Here is a 22,561-nt window from a genome sequence, read left to right on the forward strand (position 1 = left end):
TGTTCCAGGTGGCGGGACTTGCGAAACTATTCTGCATTGTTTCAAATGAAGACCAAACTCATAACTCAAATATTCACCTCCACGATCAGATCGTAGAAACTTTATTTTCATGTTACGATGAGTTTCCACTTCACTCTGAAATTCTTTGAACTTTTCAAATGTTTCAGACTTATGTTTCATTAAGCATATATACCCATATCTCCTCAAATCATCAGTGAAGGTTAGAAAATAACGATACCCGCCGCGAGCCTCAACACTCACCGGACCGCATACATCAGTATGTATTATTTCCAATAAGTCAGTTGCTCGCTCCATTGTTCCGGAGAACGGAGTCTTAGTCATCTTGCCCATGAGGCATGGTTCGCAAGTATCAAGTGATTCATAATCAAGTGATTCCAAAAGCCCATCATCATGGAGTTTCTTCATGCGCTTTACACAAACATGACCTAAACAGCAGTGCCACAAATAAGTTGCACTATCATTATTAACTTTGCATCTTTTGGCTTCAATATTATGAATATGTGTATAACCACGATCGAGATTCAACAAACCATTCACATTGGGTGTATGACCATTGAAGGTTTTATTCATGTAAACAGAACAACAATTATTCTCTGACTTAAATGAATAATTGTGTTACAATAAACATGATCCAATCATATTCATGCACAACGCAAACACCAATAACATTTATTTAGATTCAACACTAATCATGAAGGTAGAGGGAGTATGCGATGGTGATCTTATCAACCTTGGAATCACCTCCAACACACATCGTTACCTCACCCTCAACTAGTCTCTGTTCATTTTGTAACTCCTGTTTCGATTTACCAATCTTAGCAACTAAACCGGTATCAAATACCCTGGGGTTACTATGAACACTAGTAAAGTACACATCAATAACATGTATATCAAATATACCTTTCACTTTTCCATCCTTCTTAACCGCCAAATACTTGGGGCAGTTCCGCTTCAAGTGACTAGTCCCTTTGCAGTAGAAGCACTCAGTTTCAGGCTTAGGTCCAGACTTGGGCTTCTTCCAGGAGTAGAAACTTGCTTGCTATTCTTCTTGAAGTTCCCCTTCTTCCCTTTGCCATTTTTCTTGAAACTAGTGGTCTTGTTTACTGAGGGAGTCCTGGATTAGGGGGTCTCCGAACAGCCGGATTGTTGGACTATGAAGATACAAGATTGAAGACTTTGTCTCGTGTCCGGATGGGACTCTACTTGGCGTGGAAGGCAAGCTAGGCAATACAGATATGTATATCTCCTCCTTTGTAACCGACCTTGTGTAACCCTAGCCCCCTCCGGTGTCTATATAAACCGGAGGGTTTTAGTCCGTAGGACAAGATACAATCATACCATAGGCTAGCTTCTAGGGTTTAGCCTCTCCGATCTCATGGTAGATCAACTCTTGTAATACTCATATCATCAAGAATAAATCAAGAAGGACGTAGGGTTTTACCTCCATCAAGAGGGCCCGAACCTGGGTAATACATCGTGTTCCCTGCCTCCTGTTACCATCTGCCTTAGACGCACAGTTCGGGACCCCCTACCCGAGATCCGCCGGTTTTGACACCGACATTGGTGCTTTCATTGAGAGTTCCTCTGTGACGTCGCCGTAAGGAAGGATGCCTCATCTCGTTGTTAAAAACAACATTACCGCCGGGGAGCTCTGGCTGTCGGCCAAACTCTCCGGCTAGGCAGTTTCGTCATGACTGCCTGTTCGGCCGCTGCACCGACGATGACTTCTCGGGTCATCAAAAACAGCCTCCACGTCGGCTCGGAATTCGCCGAGCAGATGGATCCAATGGAGCTCTCTTCCCTAAACGAACTCTTGGATCGCATCGCCGCCTTGGGAGTCGCTACGGACTATGATCGGATTGGGCTTAAACCCGATCAAAGGGAGATTAACTCTCCATCGGTCACCCATCACGTTGCGGTGGTGGAGGAACAATGCGGCAACTCTTCCTCTATTTTGAGGACTAACTATGTCCGGATTCCTGAGCTCTCCGAGCCGGATACCCGCTTACGGGAGGACATCACCCAAGCCCTGAACCTAGAATCAGGCAGCGGGCCAGACTTATCGGGCAACACTCCGGAACCCGAACTTCCAAGATTGGAAACTCCTCGGCCCCTGGGTCTCAGATCGGGTAGGGGTTCGGACTCAAATCCACCCACCCACCCAGACATAAACGATCTTTCCCACATCAGGCAAGAGCCCCATGAAACAGTACATCATTATTGGGCCAGATTCCTCCTTGTGATGAACAAGGTTAAGGACTGTCGCGAGGAAGATGCAGTCTCACTTTTCTGCAATAATTGCACGGACAAGGGAATCCTTAACGCCTTAAGTCGCCGTGACATATCACGCTTCGCTGACTTGGCGTCCATAGTACGAAAGTACTGTGCGATGGAAAGCGCCTGGAAAACCGAAACGAAATTTTGGGATAATCCGGCTCCGAATATACACCCAGTCCGAAGTAAAAGGGTGCACTATCATAAGACACCCGAGCTAGTTGCAAAGAAACAAAAACCCTCTACAGGGCATGGAACCGTACTGGAGGGATGGCTTAACGGACCCTGCAAAATTCATAGTACAGCGGATACAATACCAACGCACAGCCTTAGAGCATGTTGGATACTCCGGCAGGTGGCCAAAAGTGGTGAGGATCTTCTTATCCCAAATGCCACAGAGCACCATCCCGTGGATAACAATACGGTGTTAACAGTCTTTGAGACCTTCGCGTCAAATAATAGGCGCAAGCGAACACTCCGCAGCATGGCCGAAATCTGCCACGTAGCAGCAATAAATCCATGGAGTGACACGGCTATTACCTTCAATGCCAGTGACGAACCTAAATTCCGAACAGCCCGAGCACCAGCCGCACTGGTCCTCAGTCCAATTGTGGACGGCTTTCGACTCACCAAAGTACTCATGGACGGCGGCAGCGGATTAAACCTCATCTATGAGGAAACTCTTCAAAAAATGGAAATAGACTGGAACCGCATTGAGCAAAGTAGCACAACCTTCAGGGGAATCATACCCAGTCGGGAGGCACGATGCGCTGGGAAAATCACACTAGATGTGGTATTCGGTACGCCAGAGAACTATAGGTCCGAAGAAATTACATTTCAAGTGGCCCCGTTCAGCAGTGGATACCACGCCCTTTTAGGACGTGAGGCGTTCACGATCTTCCAAGCCGTACCCCATTATGGGTACATGAAGCTCAAAATGCCCGGGCCCAACGGAATCATCACCCTCGCCAGTGATCCGGACACAGCACTCCGCGCCGAAAACAAAACAGCCGCACTGGCCCTCGAGGCATTATCCGAAGCCCTCTCGGCCGAGGAATTAACCACGCTACGCTCCACAGTGGACAGGGACGACGTGATACTCGATAAGAGATCCAAGTCCACCTCTTTTAAACCAGCGGATGAAATAGTCAAATTCCAAGTCCACCCAACGGACCCTACAAAAACAGCCTCCATCGGGGCACAGTTAAACCCCGCCGTGGACGCCGCACTACGAGAGTTCCTGCGCGAGAATTGGGACATATTCGCCTGGCATCCCTCAGACATGCCAGGAATCCCACGCAGGCTGGCCGAGCATAGCCTCAATATCCTAAAGGGATTCAAGCCGGTCAAGCAAGCTCTTCGGCGTTTCTCCGAACCTAAGAGACAGGCCATGGGAGAGGAACTAGCCAAGTTATTGGAGGCCGGATTCATCAGAGAAATAAAACACCCGGACTGGCTAGCAAACCTGGTGATGGTACCAAAGAAGGATAAATCCTGGCGCCTTTGTGTCGATTTCAAGGACCTCAATAAAGCTTGCCCAAAGGATCCCTTCCCCCTCCCCCGCATCGATCAAATTATTGATGCTACCGCAGGACACGAGTCATTGTGTTTCCTCGACGCATACTCCGGTTACCACCAAATCAAGATGGCGGAGTCCGACCAAGCCGCAACGGCATTCATCACACCATACGGTCCCTTCTGTTTCAACACAATGCCTTTTGGGCTCAAAAACGCCGGCGCAACATATCAGCGCATGATTCAGACATGTCTGGAGAAACAAATCGGCAAAACAGTAGAGGCATACGTAGACGATGTGGTCGTCAAAACCAAACACGTCGACTCTTTGATAGACGACTTGAGGCTCACATTCGACAACCTCCGAACATACGACATCAAGCTCAATCCGGAAAAATGCGTTTTCGGCGTACCAGCCGGAAAGCTCCTGGGTTTCATTGTCTCCAGTAGAGGTATTGAAGCTAATCCGGCCAAAATCCGAGCTTTGTCACAGTTGGCTACCCCAACAGACCTCAAACAAATCCAGAAGTTAACTGGATGCGTGGCGGCTCTAAGCCGCTTTATCTCCCGCTTAGGAGAAAAGGCTTTACCCCTTTATCGCCTCCTTCGGCGCACCGAACACTTCGAGTGGACAGACGCTGCCACGGCCGGATTGTAAGAAATAAAGGCCATTTTGGCAACCAACCCAATCCTGGCTGCGCCAAACATCGGTGAACCAATGCTGTTGTACATTGCGGCAACTCATCAAGTTGTAAGCACAGTGCTCGTCGTCGAACGAGAAGCTGACGGACATAAATTCCCTCTTCAAAAGCCGGTATACTATGTATCCACTGTCCTCACTCCATGCAAATCACGGTACCCACATTATCAAAAGATAGCCTATGCGGTATTCATGGCATCCCGGAAGCTGCGACACTACTTTCAAGAGTGTTCGATTACAGTAGCCTCAGAAGTGCCACTTAATGATATTATAAACAACCGCGACGCTACGGGCCGGATTGCTAAATGGGCCATTGAGCTCCTCCCGTTCGACATAACATACAAACCTCGACGAGCCATTAAGTCGCAAGTATTGGCCGACTTTGTCGCCGAATGGACGGAGGCCGAACTCCCTAAAGAGTACGGCGCATACTCCAATTGGATCATGCACTTCGACGGTTCTAAAATGCTGGCTGGTCTAGGGGCTGGCATCGTCCTAACGTCCCCAACCGGAGATACCGTTCAGTACGTACTGCAAATATTGTATACAGACTCCAACAACGCAGCCGAATATGAAGCTATGTTGCATGGTCTTCGGATGGCAGTCTCCATGGGCATTCAACGCCTGGAGGTGTGTGGGGATTCAAACCTCGCAATATCCCAAATAAATGGAGACTTTGACGCCAAGGATCCGAAAATGGCGGCCTACCGAAACGCCGTCCTAAAAATGTCAGCTCGGTTCGAGGGGCTCGAATTTCACCATGTGGCTCGGGAAAACAATCAGGCGGCGGATATCCTCGCACGCATCGGCACAAAACGCGATGTGGTCCCCCCAACATATTTCTGGAGAGGCTGTTCAAGCCATCTGTAGTATGGGAAGGGGACACCGGTAACAATAGTCCGGACCCGGCCAAAATACCCGATACCGAACACTCTGACACAATCGGAGGCTCCGCCACGGAAATAACACCTTCAGCCCACGTAATAATGGCCATCATAGCCCCGTGGACAGAACCATTCCTGGCCTACCTAACTAGGCAGGAACTTCTGGAGGACCAAAACGAGGCACGCTGCATAGTGCGGCGATCTAAGGCCTACAGGGTCCATGAGGGAGAATTGTATAAAAAAGCACTACCGGAGTCCTTCAAAGGTGCATCTCCGAAGAGGAAGGGCGGAACCTTTTGGCAGAAATTCACGCTGGACTCGGCGGTCACCACGCCGCAGCCCGGGCTCTTGTAAGCAAGGCCTTCCGTACATGATTCTATTGGCCAACGGCCCGGGCAGATGCACAGGACTTGGTCCAACGTTGCGCCGGTTGCCAGCTCTTTGCAAATCAAAGCCACATGCCACCCACCGCCCTCCAAACAATCCCCATTACGTGGCCCTTCGCGGTCTAGGGGCTTGACATGGTTGGACCCCTTAAAGGGGGAACCCACAAGAAAAAATACTTACTGGTCATGGTGGATAAATTCACCAAATGGATAGAGGCCAAACCTGTTAAAACAGCCGAATCCGGACCGGTGATAGACTTCATATCCGGGGTCGTACACCGTTATGGCGTCCCCCACAGCATCATCACTGACAACGGCACGAACTTCGCTGCCGATGAGGTAAAACTCTGGTGCAGCAAAATGGGCATCAAGCTCGATTATGCTTCACTCTATCACCCACAAACCAACGGCCAAGTCGAGCGAGCAAACGGTCTTATAATGAGCGGCATTAAACCCAGATTAGTGCATTCCTTAACGGAGTCTAACATGCACTGGGTAGAGGAGCTCGACTCCGTACTCTGGGGGCTGCGGACCACGCCGAATCGTAGTACCGGATATACACCCTTCTTTATGGTGTACGACGCAGAGGCAGTCTTGCCCTGCGACATAATTCATGACTCACCTCGAGTGCGCATGTACGAAGAAAGAGAAGCCGAGCTCGATCGGCAGGACAGTCTGGACACCCTGGAGGAGGAGCGCGACGTAGCAAAAGCCCGTTCCGCATTTTATCAGCAACAGGCTCGCAGATACCAAAGCAGAGAAGTACGGGCCAAAACTTATAACGTTGGCGAACTAGTTCTACGCCTGCCGGATAAGAAAAAGAACAAGCTCGAGCCCAAATGGGAAGGTCCCTTCATTATTGACCAAGTTCTGACCGGTGGAGCATACCGACTGCGGGATGCATCGACTAATCGACTCGAGCCGAACCCATGGAACGCGGCCAGGCTCCGAAGATTCTACGCCTAGCGCCGGACTCTATGTTCGTCCCCTTCCTCTGTCCATTTTTTGCATATACATTATCTGTCTTGTTTTTCTTTCTTTCTTTCTTTTATTCTTTCTCTAGGCCTTCAAGGGCCAACTTGTGCCTCGCTTGCACATTATAGATGCGCTAGCCGCGCTCATCATACCTGGGGGCTTCTTTCACAGAAGCTTAATTATTTATCTGGGCCTCATGCCCCGCACATGTGTTATGCTTCCGCATGTACCTTTTTTCGCCATTATATGCATCGATATGACTTAAGTTTTGGCCAAGCTGGGTTGCCTGGCTCTTGTATTTATGCCCTACGTTCCCGTTAATTCGGCTAGGGCATAAGGGGAGCACCTCTGCGATTGTTACTGCCGGGTCAGCCGGATGTGTACCTCAGACTGGGTGAAGCCGAAAGCTAGCGTTCTTAAGGGAATATTCGGTCGGTGAACAAAAGATGATTTTATTTATTTTCCATATCTGCCCCCAGATGTTTTTTCCTGCGTTTCCTATCGCAGTCCGGACATGCACTTTAGGGCATGCTTACCCAGGGAAAGGAACCCTTAACGGAACTATTCTCCCTGGAAGATGTTTCTTACTACCCATGTAATATAACATAACTAGTTGGGCACTTGTCTGTTCAAGCACTAATGACCCCTACGCCTGGTCTCCACGCATACCCCGGTTCTTATATAACTGAGCGGGTATTCGGATACACTCCGGACTATCGGGTCCCGAGGTTGAAGCGAAAAGGTCCGCCAAGACAAATGATCTACAATCCGGCTAGAAGGCATTATACATGTCACTTTAATTACATAGTCATGCAGACTGACTAAATTCCTCTTCTATACCATCCAACAGGCGGTCTAGCCTACAATCATGTTGGGAATACTTTGCGGCTAATTCTACTTGCCCATAAACTAAGCTAATGGGGATCTCTTTTCGGTCGGGCCCCACAGGTCCGACCTCGGCCATGTGATTTGGGTCAGCCTTGGTATACTGCGTCTTCACCATGGCCCAGGCTTCTCTGGCACCTTGTCGGCAGGCCGATATCTTCCATAATCGGAAGTGCCGCCATGCTCCCTTGAGCTTCTCCGCAAGCTCTGCAACGCCCTCTGGCAGGGAGACGGATGGCCACAAGGCCTGGGTAACACCTTGCATCACCTGCCGAACTTGTTCGTGCAGATGTGAGAGCTCGGATAGAAGATCACCCACAGACCCGGGAATTTCCTCCGCGGGACGACCCGTCAGCATACCTACAGACATAACGCTGTCAGTCAGCTTCTTCGCCGAACTCCTTCAAAAGGATTCGTTCAAGCACTTGCTGAAAATGCCGCGCCGAAGCCGCTTATTCTCCTTCTCGGAGTCTGCAAGCTGGGCTCGAACGTCTTTTAGTTCCATGCTCAGCTTGATATTGGCGTCTTAGAGATTGTTTTTCTCCCGCCTAACCTCAGTCAGCACGCGTTCTCTAGCCTCTAGCTGTCGCACGACATGCTGGTCCTCCGGATTTTCCCCGGATTCATCTACAACATCTATAGTTAGATCTGCAGCCACGCTGCACACTATATGGTAACCATCATTCCTTAAAGTAAATGTTACCAGCGGGTGACTTTTTTGGTTCCTGCAATGCGGCAACAGCGGCCTGCAGTTGGGTCTTGCATTCCTCTAGCTCCTGTGATAGCCTATTATTCTTCTCTGTAAGAACCTGCACAATAAAGAGGGTCCTTAAATCAGTTCTGCTAACTGTTTCAAGTCTCAGGGGCTACTAATACATATAAATCATCAGATTTACTTACCCGTACATCCTTTACATACTAATCTGTGGCTCTGACTAGACCATCTTGAGCAGCACGGAGGTATGCCTCTCCAGAATTGAAGGCATCAAATGCCTCTGGTGAGAAACAAGCGTCGCGGAGTACGGCTCAGCGGCGCCTATGATTCATGGCGCTTTCCACTTCTAAGTTTGTAGCGGATAATCTATCTGCTTCCTCTGTAGGGGATTATCCGACGCCCTCCCCATATCAGCTTCCGCCTCTATGTCCGCTCCTGGCGCCCGACTGGTGGAAGCATGATTAGTAACATCGCCGGACATATTCCAGCGAGCGTTATTTCTGTTAAAGGAACACGAGCATCATTACATTTCGAGAAAGACGACAACCATGGAGCGGGGTTTTTGTTATACCTTTGCGCCGGCGTCTCCGTCCTGACTGCCTTCCTTTCTGGCCTACCCGGCCTTGGTGCCTCTTGTTGGCGAGTTGTTGCGGGTTCGGCAGGGCATCCCAAATGCCTTCCCTATAAAAATGCCATATGTATATGGTGGGTGAAGTGTCTAAAAGGGGATCCTAGTTTTTGGAGTTGGGATTTTTGGTTTTTCTTACGTGCGATGCAGGGAGCAGTCCGGGATAGTCGGCCATAATGGCCACCATGGCAACATCACAGCTTAACTGATAGGACTGTCGGTCTATCAGCTCCACGAATATAATCGGATCTTCTTCAAGTCCGGAGTCGAGGGCCCGATCAGGGTCCTCTGGTTGTGGAGAAGGGCTGCTGACCTCCTTTATGGCTTTTCGCAGTTCCTGTCGCAAAGTGGCAAGGTGAATACTTATGACGAAGAATGCGCGAAAAATGGGAGTAAGGAGATATGACTTACCTAGCTTGGAGGATTGTACATGGAGAATCCATCCCGTGGCTTAATGCGGGTGAACTCCTCTTCCTCTCCCTTGAACAATTCGGACAGAATTTTTGCTAAAGCAGCAGCATTTTCCGGACCCTTATGCCTGCAGCGGGTGGCATCATCCGCCCCGTTAAAACACCACAAGGGGTGCCCATGTTATTGAAGTGGTTGTACTCCCCGTATTATGCAAATCGACATAACTTCGATTACTGTCAATCCTGATTGAGCCAGTGCTTTAATCCGGTTCATCAGATAGAGGACTTCTCCATTGTCTTCCACCTGGGGGCTCTGTGGGCGCCAACTTCGGCGTTTCTTCAGAGGAGCATTGTTGAACTCAGGAAGACCCCGCCGAACAGGGTCCGGAAGGGGAACGTCCTCCATATAAAACCATTCTGAAGGCTAGTCTTCGGACGACTTCTTCGGGGTACCAGACAGGTATCCAGTACCGGCGATGCGCCATATTTCGGCTCCGCCCACTTGATAAAGTGATCCCCTCTATGTGGGAGGGACGAGGCAAAATAGCCTTTTCCACAGCTCGAAGTGAGCCTTGCAGCCCAGGAACAACTCGCAGAGAGCAACATAGCCGGCGATATGTAGAATGGAGGCAGGGGTGAAATTGTGTAATTGGAGGCCGTAGAACTCCAGGAGCCCGCGGAGGAACGGATGAATTGGAAATCTGAGTCCCCTCAATAGATAGGGGACAAGGCATACCCGCTCCCCCGTAGAGGGGCTGGGGAAGCTCTCCGCTTGCTCCCTGCCATTGTAGGTGGCGAGCCCGGCTCGGACGGGCACCATATACGCCGGAGGGAGAAATCCCTTGGTCTGCAGTTCGACCAATCGACTGTGTGGGATTGAACACCTCTCCCAATCACCAGTCTTAGGGCTATGGGGGAGGGAGGAGGAGCTGCGGAGGTCGGCCATGCTGGAATGGATCTTTCCGAAACGCGCTCTGATGGATTCTCACTGGGGGGAGGATGGTATGGATCGGATCTAAGAATCCCCATCCCTTTAATAGACAATTTATTTATCTGGCTAGGGGGGCGAATGCAAAAACGCCCTGGCGCCTCGTATTCATTCAACGTGTAGGAGATAGCCCTTATTGGGCACAGAAGCCAAGAGGTTTTACATTTATGAGGCCACACACTGCTTACGAACACTCGAAAATTGGAGAAGAACCCCCCTTGCAATGCCGAAGACAACACTGCGCGCCGGACTCATCGTCATTGAAGCCTGGTTCAGGGGCTACTGAGGGAGTCCTGGATTAGGGGGTCTCCGGACAGCCGGACTGTATCCTTTGGCTGGACTGTTGGACTATGAAGATACAAGATGGAAGACTTCGTCTCGTGTCCGGATGGGACTCTACTTGGCGTGGAAGGCAAGCTAGGCAATACGGATATGTATATATCCTCCTTTGTAACCGACCTTGTGTAACCCTAGCCCCCTCCGATGTCTATATAAACCAGAGGGTTTTAGTCCGTAGGACAAGATACAATCATACCATCGGCTAGCTTCTAGGGTTTAACCTCTCCGATCTCGTGGTAGATCAACTCTTGTAATACTCATATCATCAAGAATAAATCAAGCAGGACGTAGGGTTTTACCTCCATCAAGAGGGCCCGAACCTGGGTAAAACATCGTGTTCCCTGCCTCATGTTACCATCTGCCTTAGATGCACAGTTCGGGACCCCCTACACGAGATCTGCCGGATTTGACACCGACATTTACCATCAACACTTGATGCTCTATTTGATTTCTACCTCCGCAGCCTTTAGCATTGTAAAGAGCTCGGGAATTGTCTTTTCGACCCCTTGCTTATTATAGTTCATCACGAAGTTCCAGTAACTTGGTGGTCGTGAGTAGAGACCTCTGTTAATCACTATCTTGGAAGATTAACTCACACTTGTTTCAATCGATTGTAGTACTCAGACATTTTGAGCACATGCTCACAGGTTGAGCTATTCTCCTCCATATTGTAGCCAAAGTACTTGTCAGAGGTCTCATACCTCTTGACTCTGGCATGAGTCTGAAATACCAATTTCAGCTCTTGGAACATCTTATATGCTCTGTGGTGTTCAAAACATTTTTGAAGTCCCGGTTCTAATCCGTAAAGCATGGCGCACTAAACTATCAAGTAGTCATCATACTGAGCTTGCCAAACGTTCATAACGTCTGCATCTGCTCTTGCAATAGGTCAGTCACCTAGCGGTGCATCAAGGACATAATTCTTCTGTGCAGCAATGAGGATAATCCTCAGATCATGGACCCAGTCTGCATCATTGCTACTATCATCTTTCAACATAGTTTTCTCTAGGAACATATCAAAAACATAGGGGAGCTACAACGCGAGCTATTGATCTACAACATAGATATGCAAAAACCATCAGGACTAAGTTCATGATAAATTAAGTTCAATTAATCGTATTACTTAAGAACTCCCACTTAGATAGACATCCCTCGAGTCATATAAATGATTACGTGATCCATATCAACTAAACCATGTCCGATCATCACGTGAGATGGAGCAGTCTTCAATGGTGAACATCTCTATGTTGATCATATCTACGATATGATTCATGTTCGACCTTTCGGTCTCCAGTGTTCCGAGGCCATATCTGCATATGCTAGGCTCGTCAAGTTTAACCCGAGTATTCTGCACGTGCAAAACTGGCTTGCACCCGTTGTATGTGAAAAAACGTAGAGCTTATCACACCCGATCATCACGTGATGTCTCGGCACGACGAACTGTCGCAACAGTGCATACTCAGGGAGAACACTTATACCTTGAAATTTTAGTAAGGGATCATCTCATAATGCTACCATCATACTAAGCAAAATAAGATGCATAAAAGATAAACATCACATGCAATCAAAATATGTGACATGATATGGCCATCATCATCTTGTGCCTTTGATCTCCATATCCAAAGTACCATCATGATCTCCATTGTCACCGGCATGACACCATGATCTCCATCATCTTGATCTCTATCAACGTGTCGTTATATAGTCATCTCGCAAACTATTGCTTTTGCAACTATTGCTATCGCATAGCGATAAAGTAAAGCAATTATATTGTGCTTGCATCTTATGCAATAAAGAGACAACCATAAGGCTTTTGCCAGTTGCCAATAACTTTAACAAAACATGATCATCTCATACAACAATTTATATCTCATCACGTCTTGACCATATCACATCACAACATGCAAAAACAAGTTAGATGTCCTCTACTTTGTTGTTGCAAGTTTTACATGGCTGCTACAGGCTTCTAGCAAGAACCGTTCTTACCTACGCATCAAAACCACAATGATTTTTTGTCAAGTGTGTTGTTTTAACCTTCAACAAGGACCAGTTGTAGTCAAACTCGATTCAACTAAAGTTGGAGCAATAGACACCCGCTAGCCACCTGCGTGCGAAGCACGTCGATAGAACCAGTCTCATGAACGCCGTCATGTAATGTCGGTCCGGGCCGCTTCATCCAACAATACCGCTGAATCAAAGTAATACGTAGGAGACCACGCGCGAGTCACCTCATACCTACACAAACAAATAAGAACCTTGCAACCAACGCGATAAAGGGGTTGTCAATCCCTTCACGGCCACTTGCAAGAGTGAGATCTGATAGAGATAATAATAATAAGATAAATATTTTTGGTATTTTTATGATATAGATTGAAAGTAAAGATTGCAAAATAAATGGTGCCAGAAATAGCTAGTTGACGGGAGATTAATATGATGGAAGATAGACCCGGGGGCCATAGGTTTCACTAGTGGCTTCTGTCAAGATAGCATAAGTATTATGGTGGGTGAACAAATTACTGTCGAGAAATTGATAGAATTGAGCATAGTTATGAGAATATCTAGGTATGATCATGTATATAGCCATCACGTCCATGACAAGTAGACCGACTCCTGCCTACATCTACTACTATTACTCCACACATCGACCGCTATCCAGCATGCATCTAGAGTATTAAGTTCATAAGAACGGAGTAACGCTTTAAGCAAGATGACATGATGTAGAGGGATAAACTCATGCAATATGATATAAACCCCATATTTTTATCCTCGATGGCAACAATACAATACGTGTCATTTCCCCTACTGTCACTTGGATCGAGCACCGCAAGATTGAACCCAAAGCTAAGCACTTCTCCCATTGCAAGAAAGATCAATCTAGTAGGCCAAACCGAACTGAAAATTCGAAGAGACTTGCAAAGATAACCAATCATACATAAAAGAATTCAGAGAAGATTCAAATATTGTTCATAGATAATCTTGATCATAAACCCACAATTCATCGGATCTCGACAAACACACCGCAAAAGAAGATTACATCAAATAGATCTCCAAGAGAATCGAGGAGAACTTTGTATTGAGATCCAAAGAGAGAGAAGAAGCCATCTAGCTAATAACTATGGACCCGAAGGTCTGAGGTAAACTACTCACACATCATCGGAGAGGCTATGGTGTAGATGTAGAAGCCCTCCGTGATCAATGCCCCCTCCGACGGAGTGCCGGAAAAGGCCCCAAGATGGGATCTCACGAGTACAGAAGGTTGCGGTGGTGGAATTAGGTTTTCATGGTGCTCCTCGATGTTTTCAGGGTACGTAGGTATATATAGAAGGAAGAAGTAGGTCGGTGGAGCCACGAGGGGCCCACGAGGGTGGAGGGTGCGCCCCCCTGCTTCGTAGCTTCCTCATTGGTTGCTTGACGTCCACTCCAAGTCCTCTGGATCACGTTTGTTCCAAAAATCACGCTCCCGAAGGTTTTATTCCGTTTGGACTCTGTTTGATATTCTTTTTCTGTGAAACACTGAAATAGGCAAAAAAACAGCAATTTGGGTTGGGCCTCCGGTTAATAGGTTAGTCCAAAAAATAATTTAAAAGTGCATAAATAAGCCCATTAAACATCCAAAATAGAATATATAATAGCATGGAATAATTAAAAATTACAGATACATTGGAGATGTATCAAGCATCCCCAAGCTTAATTCCTGCTCATCCTCAAGTAGGTAAATGGTAAAACCAGAATTTTTGATGTGGAATGCTTCCTAACATATTTCTCAATGTAGTTTTCTTTATTGTGGCATGAATGTTCAGATCTAAAAGATTCAAGATAAAACTTTAATATTGACATAAAAATAATAATACTTCAAGCATACTAACTAAGCAATCATGTCTTCTCTAAATAACATGGCCAAAGAAAGTTCATCCCTACAAAATCATATAGTTTGGTTATGCTCCATTTTCATCACACAAGAATGCTCTCATCATGCAAAACCCCGATGACAAGCCAAGCAATTGTTTCATACTTTAGTAATCTCAAACTTTTTCCAACTTTCACGCAATACATGAGCGTGAGCCATGGATATAGCACTATGGGTGGAATAGAATATAATGAAGGGGGTTATGTGGAGAAGACAAAAACGAGAAAGTCTCACATTGACGCGGCTAATCAATGGGCTAGGGAGATGCCCATCAATTGATGTTAATGCAAGGAGTAGGGATTGCCATGCAACGGATGCACTAGAGCTATAAATGTATGAAAGCTCAACAAAAGAAACTAAGTGGGTGTGCATCCAACTTGCTTGCTCACGAAGACCTAGGGTACTTGAGGAGGCCCATTGTTGGAATATACAAGCCAAGTTCTATAATGAAAAATTCCCACTAGTATATGAAAATGACAAAACAAGAAACTCTCTATCATAAAGATCATGGTGCTACTTTGAAGCACAAGTGTGGAAAAAGGATAGTAGCATTGCCCCTTTTTATTTTTATTTTTTGGGTCTTCTTTTTTTTATTTGGCATTTCTCTTCTTTTTTTGGGATAATTCTCTATTAATGATGATCATCACACTTTTATTTATTTATTTACAACTCAATGATTACAACTCGATACTAGAACAAGATATGACTCTATCTGAATGCCTCCGGCGGTGTACCGGGATGTGCAATGACTCATGAGTGACATGTATGAAAGAATTATGAATGGTGGCTTTGCCACAAATACGATGTCAACTACATGATCATGCAAAGAAATATGACAATGATGATGCATGTCATAATAAACGGAACGGTGGAAAGTTGCATGGCAATATATCTTGAAATGTCTATGGAAATGCCATAATAGGTAGGTATGGTGGCTGTTTTGAGGAAGATATAAGGAGGTTTATGTGTGATAGAGCGTATCGTATCACGGGGTTTGTATGCACCGGCGAAGTTTGCACCAACTCTCAAGGTGAGAAAGGGCAATGCACGATACCAAAGAGGCTAGCAATGATGGAAGGGTGAGAGTGCGTATAATCCATGGACTCAACATTAGTCATAAAGAACTCACATACTTATTGCAAAAATCTACAAGTCATCAAAAACCAAGTATTGCGTGCATGCTCCTAGGGGGATAGATTGATAGGAAAAGACCATCGCTCGTCCCCGACCGCCACTCATAAGGAAGACAATCAAATAACACCTCGTGTTTCAAATTTATTACACAACGTTTACCATACGTGCATGCTACGGGAATTGCAAACTTCAACACAAGTATTTCTCAAATTCACAACTACTCAACTAGCATAACTTTAATATCACTATCTCCATATCTCAAAACAATCATCAAGTATCAAACTTCTCTTAGTATAAAATGCACTTATGTGAAAGTTTTTTATAATATCAAAAGCAAATTACCATGTTGTTCTAAAGGACTCTCAAAATAATATAAGTGAAGCATGATAGGTCAATTATTTCTATAAAATGAAACCACCACCGTGCTCTAAAAGATATAAGTGAAGCACTAGAGCAAAAACTATATAGCTCAAAAGATATAAGTGAAGCACATAGAGTATTCTAATAAATTCCGATTCATGTGTGTCTCTCTCAAAAGGTGTGTACAGAAAGGATGATTGTGGTAAACTAAAAATCAAAGACTCAAATCATACAAGACGCTCCAAGCAAAACACATATCATGTGGTGAATAAAAATATAGCTCCAAGTAAAGTTACCGATAGACGAAGACAAAAGAGGGGATGCCTTCCGAGGAATCCCCAAGCTTAGGCTTTTTGGTGTCCTTATATTTTACCTTGGGGTGCCTTGGGCATCCCCAATCTTAGGCTCTTGCCACTCTTTGTTCCATAATTCATCAAATCCTTACCCAAAACTTGAAAACTTCACAACACAAAACTTAACAGAAAATCTCATGAGCACCCATTACTAGGAAATAGCTTATAGGTAGAAATTTACTAGTAGCGTCTGTTTGGGCCACCACGCTACTGGTAATTACCAGTAGCGCTGGGTACGAAACATGCTACTGGTATAACTTAGCAGTAGCATTGGTTTTGTCTAGCCACGCTACTACTAAGTGGTTCTCGTCACGCCCTCGGGGCTGGCCATAGTAGTAGTGTGTGTTCCCCAGACCGCGCTACCACTACGAACTTACTGACAGGGCGGTTCACCGACATGCGCTACAACTAAGCGCACCACACCTGCCTGTCTCCCTTGTCTCCCTCTCTCCCTCGTCACGTTCTCTCTCTCCCCCCTTCCTCCCTACTCTGATCCAGATCCAACCTCGGTGCCATGTTGCGCCTTCTTCCCCATCACCGCCGGCCACCATCCCCACACTTTCTCTCCCTTTGCCCGTGGATCCATCTCTTCCATGGATGCCTCCCACACAGTCTCCTCCTTCCCCCATCTCATCACTAGGGAAGACAAGGCAAGCGAGAGGAAGATCGGCCATGTAGGTCAGATCCATCCGCCACGACCTCGACGGAGATGGCCCAGTGGATGGAGCGGACCTGCAAATCGTCAAGCCAAGGTAGCAGGGCAGCAGGGCTCCATCCTTGATTTCCTTGACCATCTTGGATTACCTTCCCTGATTTCCTTGATTCCTCGCGCATAGGGCAGCAGGGCTCCATCCTTGTTCTCTTCTCCAAGGGGGTCACGCACAGGGCTCCACCTACAAGTGAAGAGAAGACCACTGCTCCTCCGGGTTTGCTTCTTCCTACTCTTCAAGGTCCCTCTCCCCCTCTCATGCTCTGCCTGAATTAATGGTGTTAGGTGTCACAACCAAACTTAAACTTTTTTATCTTCAGAGAGGAGAAAACTGAATCTTTAATTAGGTTAGCTTGCACCTCCTGCTGCTTTTTATCTTCATTTATTTATCAGAAATAGTAATTTACATTGGAGTTTTTTTAATTATTCACAGACACTTATTTATGCATTGTTCTTCCTGTATATAATAGATGTTGTATTTTCAGTTGTTTGGGTTCTCAATGTATGTTTATCCATTGTATAATGTAGGAGTGCAATACTTAGAGCTGAATTTTACTTAAATGAGATGCAATGGCATTTTTTATTTTACAAATAACAATAATCTAATCTACCTTAATTAGCTCAGCTATGTTTATGGCAAACCTTCTTAAGGAAGCAAGAAATGCCAATTCTTGTTTATGTGCTTCGGCATTATTTCATTGTTCTGTAACTAATTTGTGTCATGAATTCAGTCATGCACTGTTATAGGATAGATAGCTTGGACCACAAAAGGTGTGGCATTGACTTAGTGGCAGCTGAGCTGCTGATAAAGGGCATGGGTGAACAAATGAAGGTGACTGGGATTTTAAAATGAAGTTAAATTGTGATTAGCACAAAGCTTTTGTCTTATTTTTTGTGTCAACTAATGCTATTTGTGATTTCACAAATTGCAGTCAGCTTGGGTTATCATAGTATAGCTTCTTTATGATTTTTTTAGCTTGACACATTTGATGCCACAAAATTCATGAGTAGTCAAAATTGAATGGGATACTGAGTATTTGAAGTTCCCTATTGCTGGACCAGGTAATCCTGTCGCCAGGAAACTCTTCTCACCCCCTCTTCTCCTCTTGTTATAATCAAATTTATATTATAAGTGGCAGAATATTGTGCTGGTAGCTACTAAGTTAGTAAACATGCTTGATGCATTATGCTACTAACTTTCTAATCATATCGTGGATGGACTAATGTTTGTGTCCGCGCAATCTGTCTGTATTGTTGTGGCGTATCAACTGCTTATTAGCCCCGCATGTAGCTGCTGCTTTGCTTATGGCAATTCGTAATGTCCGTACTAATGTGGCTGATGAATTAAGCTCCACTAACTAACTAGGTTGTATTTAAGTTATATATTGGGTCCCTTTTACTTTCCACCATGGATAGTAGTAATCTGCACACCGTTTTCACATTTCAGTATCCTGAATTTGAATAGCTCAGTTCTGATGGCACTAGCATTGGACCATCTTCAGTCTTGCAACCAATTAACATGATCTCATACTGCATAAATGTGTATTCCTTTTATTTAGAATTAAATTTGTTCAACGACTGAGGGTTCTGTTGGGAGTTCTCTGTGTCCTACAATATTAAATGGTCATTCATAACTGCCCCTGTCTTCTTGCTGTTGGCCAAGTGGTTTTCCATTTTGAGCTTCAGTGCTCTGCTTGTGTTGCAAGTACAACACTGCACCTGCTGTTTCTTTTTATTTATGAATAGTATATGTAACTTGCAAGTACAACCTCAAAATAAAGTAGTTTTTGATTTTTATAAAATTGTCATTCAGAATAATACGGAAAATTAATTCATTATATATGCAAGGAGCTGATTCTTGGTGAAAATTGCTTTGCATGTATGTATGTAGAGTCTTGTAGCTAACTGATGGGGAAAAATGTGCCATGTAAATCTAATTGATGAAAAAATATGTTTGGTCATCAGAAGCCTGTTTGTAGCTGTATGCAGATGTTTAGATGTGCAGTAAGTGAACATCCGAACAAGATTAACAAGTGAGGGTCGGTGTTTAGTAGATAATAAGATTGTTCTAATATTTCAGTTTGTCCGTTTCAATACAATATTACATAGGCGATGTCTTGTTAATAGAAATCACTCAGTTTTTCGCTTTCAGTTTTTACTTCTACTTCACAGAGTGGAAGATTGTAAGAAAACATTGGCTGATCTTTAACAATTATTCTTAGAGTAAACCAGAGCAATATTCGATGATATATTGTGAGTCACTGAAAATGTATACTGTGTTTTTCTTCAGGATATGGATGACTATCTGAACGTAAGCAGGTTTCTTCCCAAACTTAACAACGAGGTACTAGGTGAAAGAAATGATCCCTACAAGGAAAGGTTGAGCAGCCTAGAGAATTTAGTACTGATCATGGTAAGGTTGACAAAGCCTGAAATCTCATTTTGATCCACGTTCCAAGATTACATGGTAGCATATATACTTGAAGTTGGCATGGAATATCAAAATTCAAAATAGACTTTGCCTATTCCCTATTTTGAAAAAACAGTGGGAATTGATTTTCTGAAGTCCTTGGTTGTCTATTTCCCTATCCATGCAACAATAAATGTTGAACAGAATGTTGAACAAGATAGCATGAACACGTATAGCTAGGGTATGCATTTAGTAGGTGTGTTTCCGTTTCGAAGATTCATAAAAGACTAAAAGAGATTGATAAATGAAGAAAATACCCTACCGGATCTACACAAGGACAAGAACTAACAAGCAGTTTTCACTTTCCCGACATGGGCGCAGGGGTGATCGTCACGGACTACCGCACCCGGTGGGCATCGTGCTCTTCAACAACTCGGAGACGAACTTCACCATGAAGCTCGGCGACTGTGTCACATAGATGATTGTCCAGGTGATTGTGATGCCGGAGGTCGACGAGGTGGAGGACCTTGACGCCGCCGTCAGGAGGTTGCCGAGGTGGAGGACCTCGATGCCACCGTCTGGAGGTTGCCGAGGTGAAGGACCTCGACTCCTTGGTAGATACATTTAGAAAAGTGGTCTGGTTAGGTTGGTGGTGGGGCGCTAGGGAAGGTACCCACCTTTCGTGATGGTTGTGTGCATCTGATGTATAAATGGGATCTCATGATTTCTTTGAGTTCAGATTTTCAATGTTGTATACATCAACGCTGCAAGTGCTAAGATGGTTCTGTGACCTTTGAACTAGATGTGTCTTGATTTCCATCCATAAATATTGCATCTAACTTTTTTTAATTTTTAATTACTTAGCAGTAGCGTGGGGGAAGAAGGGCATTCTACTAGTACTTAGGAATAGTAGTAGCATGGGTTAGGAATAGTAGTAGCATGGGTTGCGTGCGCTACTACTAACTTTTTAGCTATAGCGTGGGGTAAAACACACGCTACTGCTAAAAATAGTTGTAGCGTCATAGCAGTAGCGTGGGAACCTGCGCTATTGGTAGTCCAAAAACCCACGCTACTGGTAAGGTTTTTCCTAGTAGTGTCCGTTAGCAAAAGAAAACAAAACACCACTACAAGGTACTATGATGAACTCATTCTTTATTTATATTGGTGTTAAACCTACTGTATTCAAACTTCTCTATGGTTTATAAACTCCATTACTAGCCATAGATTCATCAAAATAAGCAAACAACACACGAAAAACAGAATCTGTCAAAAACAGAACAGTCTATAGTAATCTGTAACTAACACAAACTTATGTAACCCCAAAAATTCTAAAATGAATTTCTGGACGTGAGTAATTTATCTATTAATCATCTTCAAAAATAATTAACTAAATAGCACTCTCTAATAAAAAAATGGAAGCAATTCTCGTCGGCGCTAAAGTTTTTGTCTTTTTACAGCAAGATCAAAAAGACTTTCCCCAAGTCTTCCCAATGGTTCTTCTTGGCAAAAACACTAATTAAACACAAAAAACACAACCAAAATAGAGGCTAGATAAATTATTTATTAATAAACAGGAACAAAAAGCAAGGAACAAAAATAAAATTGGGTTGCCTCCCAACAAGCACTATCGTTTAACGCCCCTAGCTAGGCATAAAAGCGAAGATAGATCTAAGTATTGCCATCTTTGGTAGGCAATCCATAAGTGGCTCTCATAATAGATTAATATGGTAAATTAATTTTATTTCTAGGGAAGTGTTACATGCCTTTCCCTAACGGAAATTGGAATCTAATATTCCCTTCCTTCATATCAATAATTGCACCAATCGTTCTAAGGAAAGGTCTACCAAGAATAATAGGACATGAAGGATTGCAATCTATATCAAGAACAATGAAATCTACTGGCACATAATTCCTATTTGCAACAATAAGAACATCATTAATTCTTCCCATAGGTTTTTTAATAGTGGAATCCGCAAGGTGCAAGTTTAAAGAGAAATCATCAAATTCACGGAAACCTAGCAAATCACACAAAGTTTTTGGGATCGTGGAAACACTAGCACCCAAATCACACAAAGCATATCATTCATGATCTTTAATTTTTATTTTAATTGTAGGTTCCCACTCATCATAAAGTTTTCTAGGGATAGAAACTTCCAACTCAAGTTTTTCTTCATAAGATTGCATCAAAGCATCAACGATATGTTTAGTAAAAGCTTTATTTTGACTATAAGCATGAGGAGAATTTAGCACGCATTGCAACAAGGAAATACAATCTATCAAAGAGAAATTATCATAATTAAATTCCTTGAAATCTAAGATAGTGGGTTCGTTGCTATCTAAAGTTTTAACCTCTTCAATCCCACTTTTACCAATTTTTGCATCAAGATCTAAAAACTCCGAATTTTTGGGATGCCTTCTAACTAAAGTTGACTCATCTCCAGTCCCATCATTATCAAGATTCATATTGCAAAACAAGGATTTAATACGAGACACATCAATTACTTTTAGATCTTCATCTTTATTCTCATAAAAACTTTTTGGTTTAGCGGCCATCTTATTAACTAAGGTGGCCTGCTTATCCGAGATTTCAGCAATTAATTTTTCAAGATGAGCAATCTGAGATTTCAAACCATAAAATTCCTTAGACATGTCATCAAGCTCTTCATTCATGAACTCCATAAAGCCTTTTTGTTCCTTAAGCTCGTTTCTAAAGAAATTATTATGCTCAAATTTTAAAGTCATAAAGCTTCTGACGTTGCTTTCAATCTCTTCCAACCTTTTAAGGTGAAGATCACCAAATCTAGGCAGGGCAACAAGCAACAAGAGGCAAGCAAAAAGAGGCGAACAAAAAGAGAGGGCGAATAAAATGGCAAGGGTGAAGTGGGGGAGAGGAAAACGAGAGGCAAATGGCAAATAATGCAATGCGAAGGATAAGAGTTGGGATGGGTACTTGGTATGTCTTGACTTG

This window comes from Triticum aestivum, chromosome 7A, assembly GCF_018294505.1.
Source record: "Triticum aestivum cultivar Chinese Spring chromosome 7A, IWGSC CS RefSeq v2.1, whole genome shotgun sequence".
Lineage (NCBI taxonomy): Eukaryota > Viridiplantae > Streptophyta > Magnoliopsida > Poales > Poaceae > Triticum > Triticum aestivum.